The following is a 14,576-nucleotide window of genomic DNA, read 5'->3' as shown; positions in this document are numbered from 1 at the left end:
CAGCGAATGGGTTAAGGGAAGCTTCCTTAATAGTATTGTATAACTTTTAGAGGGTATCTTAGTAAGGGCTCCCCCAATATTTCAGTGCAAGTAGTTTACTTGGGAGGTTTTAGGGACATGAATAGGAGAGTGGAAAAGTGATTCAGAGAAGAGAAACCATCCAATAAGGAGTACATTATCAAGCCATCTTCCCACAATCGATAATTGGAAATTAATCCCAAAAGACAGCTCTGGGGAATGGTATAAAATACAGGTCTCAAAGTCTATTCCACATGAGGGGAAAGGGAGCTGAGGTACTCATACCCCTACAGCCAAGAGACATGAGCTGAAGGCTGTTTTCAGGGGCATTAACTCCTTGGCACTATAAACCTGCCACATATAGGAGTGTACTGGCCCCAGTGTCCCAGAAGAGGTCACCAGGCCCAGAGATGTAGATGCTGCCATTTAGAAGGCAGTGGGACCACTCTGAAATGGTAGAGTTCAAGAGAACCAACAGAGTCTGCTAAAAAGGAGCTCCTTTTGCTGCCTCCCATTATAGCAGTTCCCCAAGAGGGGAATTACATGGGGGAAAAAATTACCTACTTGTCCAACTGGGGTTATTGGGAAAGGGAGGTCCCTTTAGAGACTAGGCATTGCACAGTCATTTCCAAACAGTGGGATGCAGGAGATAATGGATCCTATCTATTAGGCTGATTGCTGATAAGCAGCTCACGTCTGTCGTCTTAAACCCTGAATTCATTCAAACGGATTTATGAATTTGGTTGTGGTAAAGGGGAAAAGAGGATCAGTACTTGGGGGTTGGGGGGATGGTAAGAGAAGACTCAGAGGAGGCGTTCTTTATATGTTATTAGATTTGTTCTTAATCCCAGAAGGAAAGAGTATATATATTTTCTGAAATATCAGTGTTTTCCAAAATCAGTGAGGTCATGGAAACCATAATCTTTGCCATGTGCTCTCCCAGCCACAGTTATGCTAATTAAACCAGGGGGCTCTGGTGAACATGGTGAAATCAGACTTGAGTCTGCGGGTTGGAGGGGGATGGGAAAGCATGTGGAGGCTTCAGCAGTTGCTTTTCCATTCAAGGTTTAGGTATGAAGCCAACTGACCCCCTGATCTTCCTTTTCTTTTCCTGACACCTGGGCCTTGGAAGCTGCCCATACCTCAGAGCATTCAGTGGCAGACCACAAGAAATATCATCACTGTTAGTCTGATCTGTCATCACCAGTGACAGGATGGAAATCACTCTAGGATAGTTTTAAAAGTGGATTTGGGGTCTAGGGGACTTCAGATGTTGTTGCTATCTTATCCAGTTTCTTCAACAAAGGGGCTCTGATGCTACTGTGGATTTCCAGTAGTGTGGACGTCAAGAAGCCACAACAGACATTCGCTAGCATTTGGAGCTCTACTTCTAAAGGTGGAGTTAAAATATCAAATATGCTTCCAAATCATCAACAGCATCTATTCCAAAGACATTTAAAAGAGTCAAGGGGAGGTAAACTTGTTCTGTGTGTCTGAGCAATCCTGTCTTTCTTTCTGTTCCCTCTCCTTCCTGCCACCCCCAGTTCTCCATATAGAAAATGTCTTTAAAGCATAGAATGGGTCTGTGTATATTTGCATAACAGCAGTCCTCTATATAAAAATAAATCGTGAATAGATTGCTCCATTGTATATATGTGTTGGTATACATGTCACATACACAGATTTATTTTTCTAAGAACAAATGTCTTAATGTTTCTTTTCCTTGAGAAAAATTACCAACTGCCAGATTCTCAAATGCCATGTGGAACTTTGCAGTAACAGAGAAAATATATGTAAAAAGCCACAAAGAAATCAGATACAGCGAGGAGTCAGATTTTTGTTTCAAATAGCCCTGAATCTCCAAAGATTTCACAAGCCAAGTAGAAGGCTATTCTTGGCGTGACTTTGTGCTCTACAGAAGTTGAACAGTGACTGAGACATGGCACAGTGACTAAGTAACCAAGGCTCATTCTTTCCCTGAAGCAGCGTAGCTACAGCCACAGGATTGCTACAGAGTGGGAAAACACAACTTTGGAAACAGACTGTCCTGAGTTCAAATCCAAACCTTTCTACTTACGTGGGCAAGTTTCTAAACCTCTAGGAATCCGTTTCCTCGCCTAGAAAATGGGGCTATTCACACCTCCATCACAGGGTTATGGTGAAGATTATCTATATTGTCTGTGATAGCACCTTGACACAAAGTGTCAAGAACTGCAAAAGGTCTAAAACTTTACCTTTACAGGATTAACAGTAGCCAGATTATCAGCATTTTTTGCATCAGTTTCCCAAGCTCCAGTTCCTATAGGGGAATGTGAAGGAAGCCATGGGTTTTATTATAGGAGAGGAGCGGGGGCAGGTTGAGTGGGGAGTGGTGTGTCAAAGGAATGTATGGGGAAGTTGGCCCTGAGAGATACAAAAAGAACACTCATTTTGGAAGAGGAGGGCAAAGGGGAAGAATGTGGAATAAGACACTGGTAAGATGAGGGGGTGAAGAAGAAACAGGTTGAAGCATTCTAAATCTTCTACTGAGAAAGGGCCTAGACCTGTGAAGCAGATGATAGTTTCCAAAAAATGGCCTTAACAATATTTCTGGTTCCACATGCTTTTTTAGAACCTTCCTGCTCTCCCATCAAGAGGTGGAGTCTATTTTCCCTCCCCTTGAAGTTGGGTGGGCCTTTGTAACTGCTTCAACAGACGGGATACAGCGGAAATGGTGTGTGGTTTCTAAGATCAGATTAGAAAAAGCGATGTATCTTCCACTGGGCTCTTTCTTGGGAGGCTCATTCTTGAAACTGAGCCACCATATTGTAAGGAAGCCCACAGTACACGGAGAGGTGATGTATAGGCGTTTCAGCCAATGACCCCAGCTATGGTTCCAGATATGCTTAGTGGTCAAGGCTGCAGATGATTCTAGCCCCCAGCTGTCAAGTCACTACCAGCCTCTGTGGCCCCACTGTTGTAACAGAGATAAATAAACCATTTCTGCTGTGCCCTGTCCAAATTCCTGACCCACAGAATTCATGAGCATAATAAGTAGTTGTTTTATGTCACTGAGTTTTGGGGTAATTTGTTATGCATCAATAAATGGGAAAACCTTCTTACACAGACACTGTAAAAAGATACTCTCTAAAGATGACATCGTCTAGGGAGAAATGAAAAGCTTTCCGTGGAGAGAAGTCTACCAGAGGAATGTGACGTACAACCTTGTGGGGACAATAGGCTCAGTGCGTCAATATCCTTGAGCCAAGGGCAGATCCCAGAAACGGTGGATGGCTGTGTGAGACAAGGATAGCAAAAGAAGACCCCCACCTCCTCAGCATCTCCAACTCATTATCCCAGCAGCATCTTCAAGCGTAACCCCAAACTAACGGCCACACCCTGTTCTCCTGACAATCTGCATTCTTCCTCCTAATTTCCTGACTTAGGAAGGTCAGCAGCACTGGCCAGCTACCCAAGCAGGAAACTGAGGAGTGACTCTCTGAAACGAAACCCTTCTCCTTTGCTCCCATACTTTTGCCACAATTCCTTTCCCCATTCTTCTTTGAATAAATCATACTTTTTTAAAAGTGTGCTGGCGTCAATATCTACAACTCGCAAACTGGGATGTACAGAAATACAACTTTCTTTATTTCTTGCTCTTGATCTCCTATCTTCATGGGTGATGTTAATTAAAGACATTTTTAAAAATTTTTTAATTAATTTATTTTTTTCAGCGTAACAGTATTCATTGTTTTTGCACACACCCAGTGCTCCATGCAATCCGTGCCCTCCCCAATACCCACCACCTGGTTCCCCCAACCTCCCACCCTAATTAAAGACATCTCTTCTTGCTTTAATAACTTCTTTCAGATAGCTACATAGTTTTTCAGAGTTCTGCCTCTCTATGAAGGATTATTCCTCTTCTTTTTCCCCCAATATGGTGACTAGGCACATTTTTGGGGTTGGGGGAAGATGGCCTGTTCCTCCTACTGTTCTCTGGGGTGGCTTGGCCCATGCAGCCACTCGGTATCCTGCCCTGGTCTCCACTGAGGGGCAGCTGATCTTTTGGTCATTGTGCCGTTGATTGTGGACCTTGACACTGCCTGCATTTCAAGGTCCCCAAATTCCACAAATTTCACTCAGGCTTTCTCAAGTATATCTGCCCTCTCAATGCTTCCATGCCCAAGTCAGGGGCCCAGGAATTCTCTCCTGCCTTCTAGAGTATGAAAAACTATGAAGCAGCTGTTTCTTCACTTCTCCCTTACCAAGGAAGATAAAACACAATGCTATTGCAGGATTTCCTGAGATGCTCATATTAATTCAGGATGTGTCTGATGAGGTAGCCTCTTACCCTGACGCTTTTATATCCTCCCAAGCCTATGTGGGTGTTTCTACCAGCCCTTACTCCTGCCCCTATGTCCTATTTGGAGAGTGGGAAGTGTGGGCCGATAGAGGGACATTTGATTCTTCCTTTCTGTGCCAAGCTACCCCTCCTAGAACTGGAAGGGCATTCTCTCTCCTGTGTGGGAGCTTCCCTTACCTGCACTGTGTCCTCATCCTTCCTACTCTATGGCTTTTCCATGGTCAACCTTCTAAGCTTTGGTTTCTGTCATGTAAGAGACCAATTTTGGGAATTCTAAGAAAACCCTTTTCTTTCTTGTGTTATTCTGGCTTTGAAGTCTATTGTCCCAGTAAGGGTTTTTAAAAATCTAGTTGCAATTTAAAGCTAAGCAATGATTAATTTGTCCTATGCTGTGTCTACCTCCTCCCAGGACAGCAAGCCTACATCTTATGGCATAATCTTAATGAAAGAACAGCGCGTTATTCTTTTTCTTTCTTTAATAAAAACTACCTATAAAAAAGGGAAAACGCATTGGGATCATATTTTAAAACATTATTCTAACATCTAAGCTAAGTTGAAAAAGTCATGGGAAGTTGTGGCTTCTAGTTTTAATTATTTCTACTCTAAGAAAATAAAAATTGGTTTGCCAATAATTAAAATATTGAGTTATTTTTATTGTATTTTGCATAAATCTGAAATCAAGCTGATTATCATTATCCAAGGGGAATTTTGATGCTAAGGGGAGAAATCTTTAAATATTTCCCTCAAATACACCATATACAACATTTTTTTAAAGTTTTTTTTTTTTAAGATTTTATTTCTTTGACAGAGAGAGATCCCAAGTAGGCAGAGAGGCAGGCAGAGAGAGAGGAGGAAGCAGGCTCCCTGCTGAGCAGAGAGCCCGATGTGGGACTCGATCCCAGGACCCTGAGATCATGACCTGAGCCGAAGGCAGCGGCTTAACCCACTGAGCCACCCAGGCGCCCCCATATACAACATTTTTAAAGTGCTTTCCCAGGATAGAATAAGCAAGATCATAAATTTAGAATTGGAAGTCAAATTTTTCATCATCAATCATCATCGGATGGATCTAGAACACCCACTGCAAGTCACATTTGTGTTAATGACAATTTGATTTCCCAACATGTACATGCCCTTAACGATTGTAGGCTAATTTTTTAAAAACTTGGAACCCAGATTTGGGAAAAGATAAGCTTTGTGTGTAGATTAGATTAGAACTGGGCAGGAACTTCTGATGCTCTATTTGAACAGAGCCAGGAAAGGTCCCATTCCAAATTCCCTTCCTCAACCAGGTGCCAAGGTGATAAACATTTCATTATGGAGTTATCTTCTATCTTAGGAATTACCCTAAGTAGTAATCCTCTTTTAAAGTCCTTTCATTAGGGGTGTCTGGGTGGCTCAGTGGGTTAAAGCCTCTGCCTTCAACTCAGGTCATGATCCCAGGGTCCTGGGATCGAGCCCCGCATCGGGCTCTCTGCTCAGCGGGGAGCCTGCCCCCTGCCTCTCTCTGCCTGCCTCTCTGCCTGATCTCTGTCTGTCAAATAAATAAATAAAATCTTTAAAAAACTAAAGTCCTTTCATTAGCTTCACCAAATATTTAATGAGAGCTATATACAAGTCACAGTACTAGGGATCCAAGATGAGTTGTAGTGGGTGAGCAAATGAAGGAGAAGCAGCAAGTTAATTAATTAACTAATCAAGTTAGCAACACCTTAGTGTGACTTGGTTTTTCTTTTCTTTTGGGAATTAGGCTAAATGAGAGCGGTGGGTATCTGAAGAAAGCAGGAAGAAGGAAGAGAAATAGAAAATAGAAGTTGGAGAGAGGGTAGAGGAGCTGCTAGAAACTATCACATTTCCTTGATTTCAGTTGTAATTTCTCCCCCTACACACACACACACACACACACACACACACACACACACACATTGGAGTATTTCTCAAGTCAGGATTTATCTTGCAATCTATAAATAGATTTAATGAGGCAGTGTATTTCTTTTTTCCTAAGTTATTAAATTAAGCTTATTATTAAACAGTGCTTCTTGAAATCCAGTATAATACTTACAGATTGGTAGTATTTTTAGTTGAAATTTTTATTGAGATCATTGTAGATTTACATTATGTTCTAAGATATAACAGAGATACCCTGTTAACTCCTAATCCAGTTTCCCCCAATGGTAACATTTTATAAAACTATAATATTGTATCACAACCAGGACATTAATATTGATACAATCCACAGATCTTAATTGGATTTCTCCAGTTATACTAGTGTGTGTGTGTGTGTGTGTGTGTGTGTGTGTGTGTGTAGTTCTAAGCAACATTATCGCATGTGTAGGTTTATGTATCCACCAACACAGTCAAGATACTGAACGGTTTCATTACCACAAAATTCCTTTAATTTTGCCCTTTTAATTTTTTTCAAGTAGGTTCCATACCCAGCATGGAGCCCAATGTGGGGCTCGAACACACAACCTGACATTGAGCAAGAGTTGGATACTTAAAAACAAACAAAGAAACAAAGAAACAAACAGATATTTACCTGACTGAGCCACCCAGGTGCCCCAATGTGTCCTTCTGTGACCACACACACTCCTCTCACCCCTCCATACCATTCCGAACCCTGGCAGTCATTAATCTGTTCTCCATTTCTAGAACTTTGTCATTTCAAAAATGTGATATAAATGGAATCATACGTGATGTAATGGCTAACACTAATCTTGTAGAATATTTTTTCAGGGATGCCTGGGTGGCTCAGTGGGTTAAGCCTCAGCCTTTGGCTCTCTCAGGGTCCTAGGACTAAGCCCGGCATCAGGCTGTCTGCTCAGCAGGAAGCCTGCTTCCTTCTCTCTGTCTGCCTGCTTCTCCGCCTACTTATGGTCTCTCTGTCTGTCAAATAAATAAATAGATAAACAAACCAAAAAGAATATTTTTTCACTCGGCATAGTACTCTGCAGATTCATTTATGTGTATCAGAAATTCCTTCATTTCCACTGCCCATTAGTTTTCCATGGGTTGTATGCACCATGGTTTGTCTTACCATTTACCTGTTCAAGAAAATCTGAACTGTTTCCAGTTTTTGGCTATTAGATCAATAATATTTATTGCACACCTACCGTATATATTAGGCACTTTTATATCTATTGCCCCAACTAATCTTTACCCAAAAAGTCCTGTGAGATAGATATCAGTATTTGTGCTTTAATTGAGGTTCTGGAATGCCAATTAACATGCCAGTGTCATACAACTGGTAAGTGGCACAGTCTGCATTCATGCCCAGATCCTTAATTCCCAAGCCCATGAGTGCCACTTGCTAGCAGTTTGGTGGGTTTTCCCTTGGGCGAGCACAGGTATGGGGCCCAGGCTGTCCAAAATGAACCCAAAGAGAACTCTGGGCTGTTTACACATCCCCAGGTTTCTCCATTATTTTCCCACCATAAATAATGACTGGCTTGAGGTCACCTGCTTGATAGATTTCTCTTTTAGAGATGCCTGTGTTCAGAAGGGATCATCAACAAACCAAATAAGAAGGTGAAGGTGAGATTTGGTTTCCCCCATCTTGATAAGCATTCGTTTCTTGGGCTTTTTCTACTTTCTCCTGCAATTGACAAACGTATCAAGGGAGTGGTACTTAAACTGACACATTGTCATTCTGAAAACAAATGACTGGAAATGTCATGCCAATTCATATAGTTCTAGAAAAAGGTTCAGAGTGGCCCATCTGCCCAGGGGATGGACATATTCTGTCTGTCATAACTCAAGCACAGTCTCTTGGAGGAATGAGTATGCCTGTCAACCATGAGCCAGCTCTCTGAGGGGACAGCTTTCAAGAAAATAGACACATAGGTGCTATCCCCTTTTGGATTGCAGTGCTGGGACAATTCCTAAGTCCCCTCTCCTAATGAAAGTGCTTCTTCTACCAGCCCATCACCTACAAGTGCCACTCTTTCTCCATACCCCTGAACCAATAAAAAAAAAAAAATTGGAAACTGTGGCAACAACAGCTTCTATCAGAAACTGTGGCAACAGTAAGGGAGCACATGTACATTTCAAAGGAGAAATTAAAACCATAGTGAGATACCACCGCACACCCACCACAATAGGCGACACTAAAAACACTGACAATACCAAGCACTGACAAGATGCTAAGCAACAGGGGCTTTCATACACTGCTGAGAGAAAGACAAAATGGCATTACTGCTTTGGAAAACTGTTTGGCAATGTCTACTAGTACAAAACAATGCAGCTCCTATCATTCAGCTATCTATTCCTGGGCATAAACTCAAGAAAAGGAATGATTATGTCCACCAAAAGACATGTACAAAAATGTTCATAGCAGATTTATTCAGAATAGCCCCAAACTATCAAAACCCAATGTTCATCAATGGGACCATGGATAATTGTTAAACATTCACGCAATAGAACGCTAGCCAGCAAAAAGTTACTGATATACACGCATGAATGAACCTTACAGAAGCTGAACTCAAGAGTACAGACTGAGTGATACTATTTATATCAAGTTCAAGAATTGGTGAAATTAAGGTATGGTGATAGCAATCAGAATAGTTTCCCCTGGAGTGAGTGGGAGATGGTTACTGACTGAAAGGAACATGAGGAGCAATCCAAGGTGCTGGAAATGGTTCTATGTCTTGATCTGGCTTGTGGTAACTCGAGTATATAAACAGGTAAACATTCATCAAGCAAAACAAGGATTTGTATACTTTATACCCTTTACTATATAAATGTCATACCAAAATTTTTAAAAGTTAAAAACAAATACAAGGGAGAGTTGCTCCCCCATTGGGCTCAGGGAACACTGGAACAGGCCACTCTTCTTTCCTGTCCTCCTCCCCCTCACTTATGGATTTGTGGACACCAGGACATATGACAGAACCAGCTGGATACTCTGGCCCAAAGGATTATTTGGGGGAGCTAAGCTGATACAACAGTAGGCATAATTAGTGGAAAACCAGATGAGAGATTGGCACTGCAGTCTGAGGCAGGATAAGCACTTCAGGCTAAAGTGCCTCCAGAGACTTTTCCTGTCTCCTGTTAACAAAAGGGTGACTCATGCTGAGGCGGAGATGGAGGAATTATATGAGCACGGATAATTTCCGCTCCCTTGGAAACTTGAGTTCAGGAGACAGAAACATACACATACACACACACATACACACACACACACACACACACTCCTACTTCCGACAGGTACAGATTCCAGAGGAATTTTAAATACTCAAAGTGAGAGGATTTAAGAAAAATTAGCAGGGTGTGCCCAAATCTATTTCTAATTTATACCTAAATTAGAAATAATTTATGTATAAATTCAGTCTTTGTGGTATATAGATGTATAACTTAAAACAAATGCAAATGTTTGTGTAACCACCATTACTATTAAGACACACAACAGTTCTATCACAGCAAACCTTTCCTTTGATGTGCTCCTTTGTGATCCACTTCCCTTGTCCCACCCAACTCTGATAACTGGATCAGTCAGGATAGGTTAGGTTTTGCTGTAGTAACAAATAACCCTAATATCTCACCAACAAATATCTTTTCCAACAAAGTTATAAAATCTTGCTCATAGTATATGCCCATTATTCATTGACAAAAGGATTCTGCCCTTTGTGGCCTCCTAGAAACTCAGACAGACAGACAGGCATTGTCTTAAGTGTTGCCTGTGAGTGTGCCAGAGCAAAGGAGAATACCAGAGAATTTTTCACAGAAGATTCATTGGTCAGGCCAGCAGTGACTCACATACATTCTGATCACAACCATTGACCAGAACAAGCGATATGATACCACTCTACCAGAGGGGGGCTAGGAAATGCAATTCTACCATATGCCTGGAAGTGGACAGCCAGAAATATTTGCTGAAGAGCCCTGATGACTGTCAAGGCACACACATGCACACAGACACACACAAACACACATGCACATATATACACACAAAGGAAAATAAGACATAAAAATCATTCAGATGCAAGCTAGAAACTGGTATACTCCTTTAAAGAGGTATAGTGAAAGTGCATTTGGAGTTAGGAAGAGTTTTCTCTTGTATGAGCTCAGGGGAGGCTCCTGGCAACAGGAACCCTTGAAACAGGCCTTGAAAGATGTTTGAAATTGGAAGTTTAATACGTTTATATTGCACAACACGAAGTTGTAGTTAAGCGCAGGGGTTCAGGAGCCACATTGTCTGGGTTCAAGTCAGACCTGTCCATACTAGCTGTGTGACCTTGGGCAAGCCACTCAACTTCTCTGTGCCTAAGTTTCCTCATCTATGTAGTGAGGCTACTAACAGTACCTCCTTCATAGGTTGTTGAGAGGATTAAATGAGTTAATATTTGTAAAACTCTAGAATAATGTCTGGAACACAAGTACTATAAATAGTAAGTGCACACACACACACACACCCCCACCACCACCAAACATCCCTGTCTTCAAGCAATTTGAAATCCTTGAGATTTTTTGATGCAGAGACTAGATAAGAAATGAAATTGGAAAAGTAGTTACTTCTGGTGAAATCTACCCTGATTCCAGCGAGCAATGGCTGAAGACTGACAAATCATTCCATTCACCGTCTCTGTGACCCTGAAGCACCAAGGAACTCCTCCTTTCACTTCACAAGAGAAACTCAGATCGGATTTCTTAGCTATAGGTCAGCCTCTCCTTTCCTCATCCAAAGCGATAGCCGGTGAGCCTTCTCTAGGAGATTTTCCCTCTCTAACATGGGAGACTTAAACTCTGTTTAGGAAAGTCTTTTCACCAAGCTGTGTGAAAATAAACCTGCATTCTTCACCTGCCTGGGGATGTAGGTACACCGCAGGACAAACGGGCATGCCACAAAAGGGGATTTGCTCAGAGACTCTCTTCCAGGAAAAGGATAGAACCAGCACTCAAGAGGCCTCCACATCTCTTTGAAGATGAGCAAATAGAGACCTATTTCTACTATAAATGGGAAAACAATAAATCTCATAAGTAGAGTGAAAATGAAAACTTCTACTGGTTGAGCTTATTTGAATGAGTTCCGCTCTTCTGGTCATCTTCCCACGCCAGTTCTCATGACGGCGCTACGGGGAGTGCAGACAGGGTGCGTGGTGCTCACTCTTACCCCACAGATGAGAAAATGGACACACAGAAACGTGAAGTGACTTGCCAGTGACATGGCAGCTGGTAAGTCACAGAGAAGAAACTTGAACCCAGAGCTGCCTCTCATGGTTCCCTCTAAGTCCCCGTTAAAAAAAAAAAAAAAAAAAGGTGGGAGGCGTACTGCCAGAGGGGTACAAATGCTTTAATTCTATATGTGACATATTTATTAGTAAAATGTAAAACCAGAACAAACTAGTAATTTGAAACTTCCTTTTTCAATAAATTTTATTTGCTCAAGACATTAGTCCATTTTAAGAAAATCTTAAGTGAGCACAGCACGGATGGTATGGGGATATGGCAAAAATTGTGAAGATGGTCTACAAAGGTCAGGAAGGCCAGAACCCCTGCTGTAAGAATAGTGCCTTGGGCATGGGTGCTCTCGGCCAGGCTCTGTCACTAAAGGGCTATGTGACCTTGTACTAGCCGTGACCTCCCTGGGCTTCAGTCCTATCCTAAGCAGAATGAGAGGGTGAGTGGCAGCCTTTCCTGGAGCCTCTCCAGCTGCAGTCAGCTAAGATAGAAGCTGGTGTTATGGCCATGATGTGTGTAGGGCTGAGTTTCCTTGGCCCCCTTCTTCTGTAATCAGCTTTCATTTGCCTGAAGTCAAGCGGACTGGAGGCTGCAGGATTCTGAGCACGTTCCTGTGTTAGCTGCTCAAGATCTTTTCTCAGGAGCTTCTAAGGAGGGCCCCTCCGGCAGCCTGGATTCTCCATGGCCATGTGCCCTAGGCCCCACATACCGCTCAGGAGGAGAGACCATGAAGGACGAAGCAAGGGAGGCGGCTTCCACCGAGCCATCCTCCAACAGTGGAGGAGCGAAGGGGAAGGCTTATAAGGACTCCAGCTGGGTGTGGAGCTAAGGAAACCTCGAGGAACGGAATTCATGATGGGTCCGACCTGAATGGCGGCAGGGCGAATAGGAAGGGTTTATTGGAAAGAGCCAGGATTCTCACTGAATGTGTCTCAGAGGTACTTATGGGGAGGTGGCAGTTCTCCTCCCGAGGGACCAGACCAGCACCCGGAATAAGAAAGTACAGAAGGGTCACAATCAGCTCATGAAATTATGAGGAAACCCAGGGCCACCCTGACCTGCTTTGTGACCTTGAGCAAGGACTTAAGATCTCCCCGAGATCTTAAGATCTTGGTTTCCCTATCTGTGAAACGGACATAAGAACTGTAACCATCTCCTAAGGTTATGGTGGGGATTAAAGAGAATACATGACACTGAAAAGAAATTAAAAAAAAAAACAAATGAAAAAATTTTAAAAAGAATACATGAAAATCTCAGCATGTGGTAATAATAAATGTTACAAAAGAAGAAGAAGAAGAAGAAATGTTACTGTTCATGTTTCTTATTGATAATCTTACACTAGACAGCCAAGATAAAGTTCTAGCTTGGAATTAGACAAACATACATGGAAATCCTGGCTTGGCCTCTAATTAGTCCTGTAACTTTGAGCTTTAGCTTTCTTTCTTTCTTTTTTTTTTTTTTGAGTTATTTATTTATTTGTCAGAGAAAGAGAGAGAGAGAGAGTGAGCACAGGCAGACAGAGTGGCAGGCAGAGGCAGAGGAAGAAGCAGGCTCCCCAATGAGCAAGGAGCCCGATGTGGGTCCCGATCCCAGGACGCCGGGATCACAACCTGAGCTGAAGGCAGCCGCCCAACCAACTGAGCCACCCAGGCGTCCCGAGCTTTAGTTTTCATTGATAAAATAGCAACACTAATAGTACTCACCTCCAGAGAGGCTTATTGTAAAGATTCAACTGGATGTTAGCATAAAGCACTTAGCAGAATGCCCGCGCTTCTGAATTGTTCAGTAAATCATAGTCAGGATAGACATGGAGGTGCGCCCCACCAATCCTCCCCTGAGGAAACCCTGATGGCCCCAGCCGTGGGGAGTGCCACCAGCTGACAGGCCCACTGTCAGCACTTTCAGGGCCTGTGTGTCCCCCAGTAAGTTCTCTGAAGGCAGTACCTCCACTTCCTTGATGTCCCCAGGATATTCAGCACTGCAAGTCTGGTAGGTCAATACTTACTGATGGGCTGGCTAATTTAATGACTTCCTTCAGAAACACAGAATATATTTGGATGGAGTCCACTTTGAAACGTGTCAGGTGAGAATGGGGAAAGTCTGCAGAGCCTAATTCCGAGCCCACAGCAAAGATGAAGTTGCCCTTGCCAGCATCCCTCACCAAACTGACGGGGGTTCTTTTTCTTTAGGATAGGATATAGGGCCTGGCTTTGGGGACCCAATTTAGTTCTTGTCAAAACCCCTCCCCTCGCTCCCTAGGCCTGGCTGGGAGGCAGGACACTAGCTTCCTGCTGACCTCGTTTCCAGTCAGCGCTGCCTGTGAAAACGCAGTCTTGGCAGATGTGCCCTTTCGAGAAGAGTTTTATCTTACAGAACTTGACAGATTTTCAGCCTCACTCTTTAATTTGAAGTTTCTCATATTACCCCTCTCCCCTCCCATCATTCCAGCTTGGGTAATTTTTCTCTAAAGCGACAGTTTCCCAGTTGGTGGTTACATTCCAGAGTGGGTTAATATGAAAGGCAGAATTGCCACATCTTGAATAACTTAAACCAAAGTGACGAATGAATACGGGATTGACCAGAATGTAGCAAGTCCTGGGCTTTTGAGCAGTATTGTCCAAGCAGCAGGGCCAAAGTCCCACTCCCACAGAGCTCCAATCCAATGGGTGTGTGCTGAAATGCAGTAAAGGCCACCATACTTTGCAGCAACTCTCATCAAGAGGAGGAGTCTGTTCCCACATGCCTTGAATCTGGGCTGGCCTTGTGAGTTCCTTGTTTGGTCAAGGAAGGTCACAGAAGTGACAGTGGTCGATTCCTAGCTTAGAGCGCAAGGAACCTTGAAACTTCTGCACGCAAGCTCTAGGGATGCTACAACCGCCACGTGAACAAACCTGAGCTAAGCTGCTGGAGCATGAAGGATAAGAAAACATGAGGAGAGAGGCCCCAGTGCCCCAGCTTTCCCAAGAAAAGCCATAATAAAACCAGCCAGTCCCATTGGCCTACCAGCTGGCAGCAGATGTGTGAACAGGCCCAGGCAAAA

This window comes from Mustela putorius, unplaced genomic scaffold (genome assembly GCF_011764305.1).
Source record: "Mustela putorius furo isolate JIRA1106 unplaced genomic scaffold, ASM1176430v1.1 tig00003836_pilon_pilon_pilon, whole genome shotgun sequence".
Lineage (NCBI taxonomy): Eukaryota > Metazoa > Chordata > Mammalia > Carnivora > Mustelidae > Mustela > Mustela putorius.
This window is presented reverse-complemented; position numbering follows the sequence as displayed.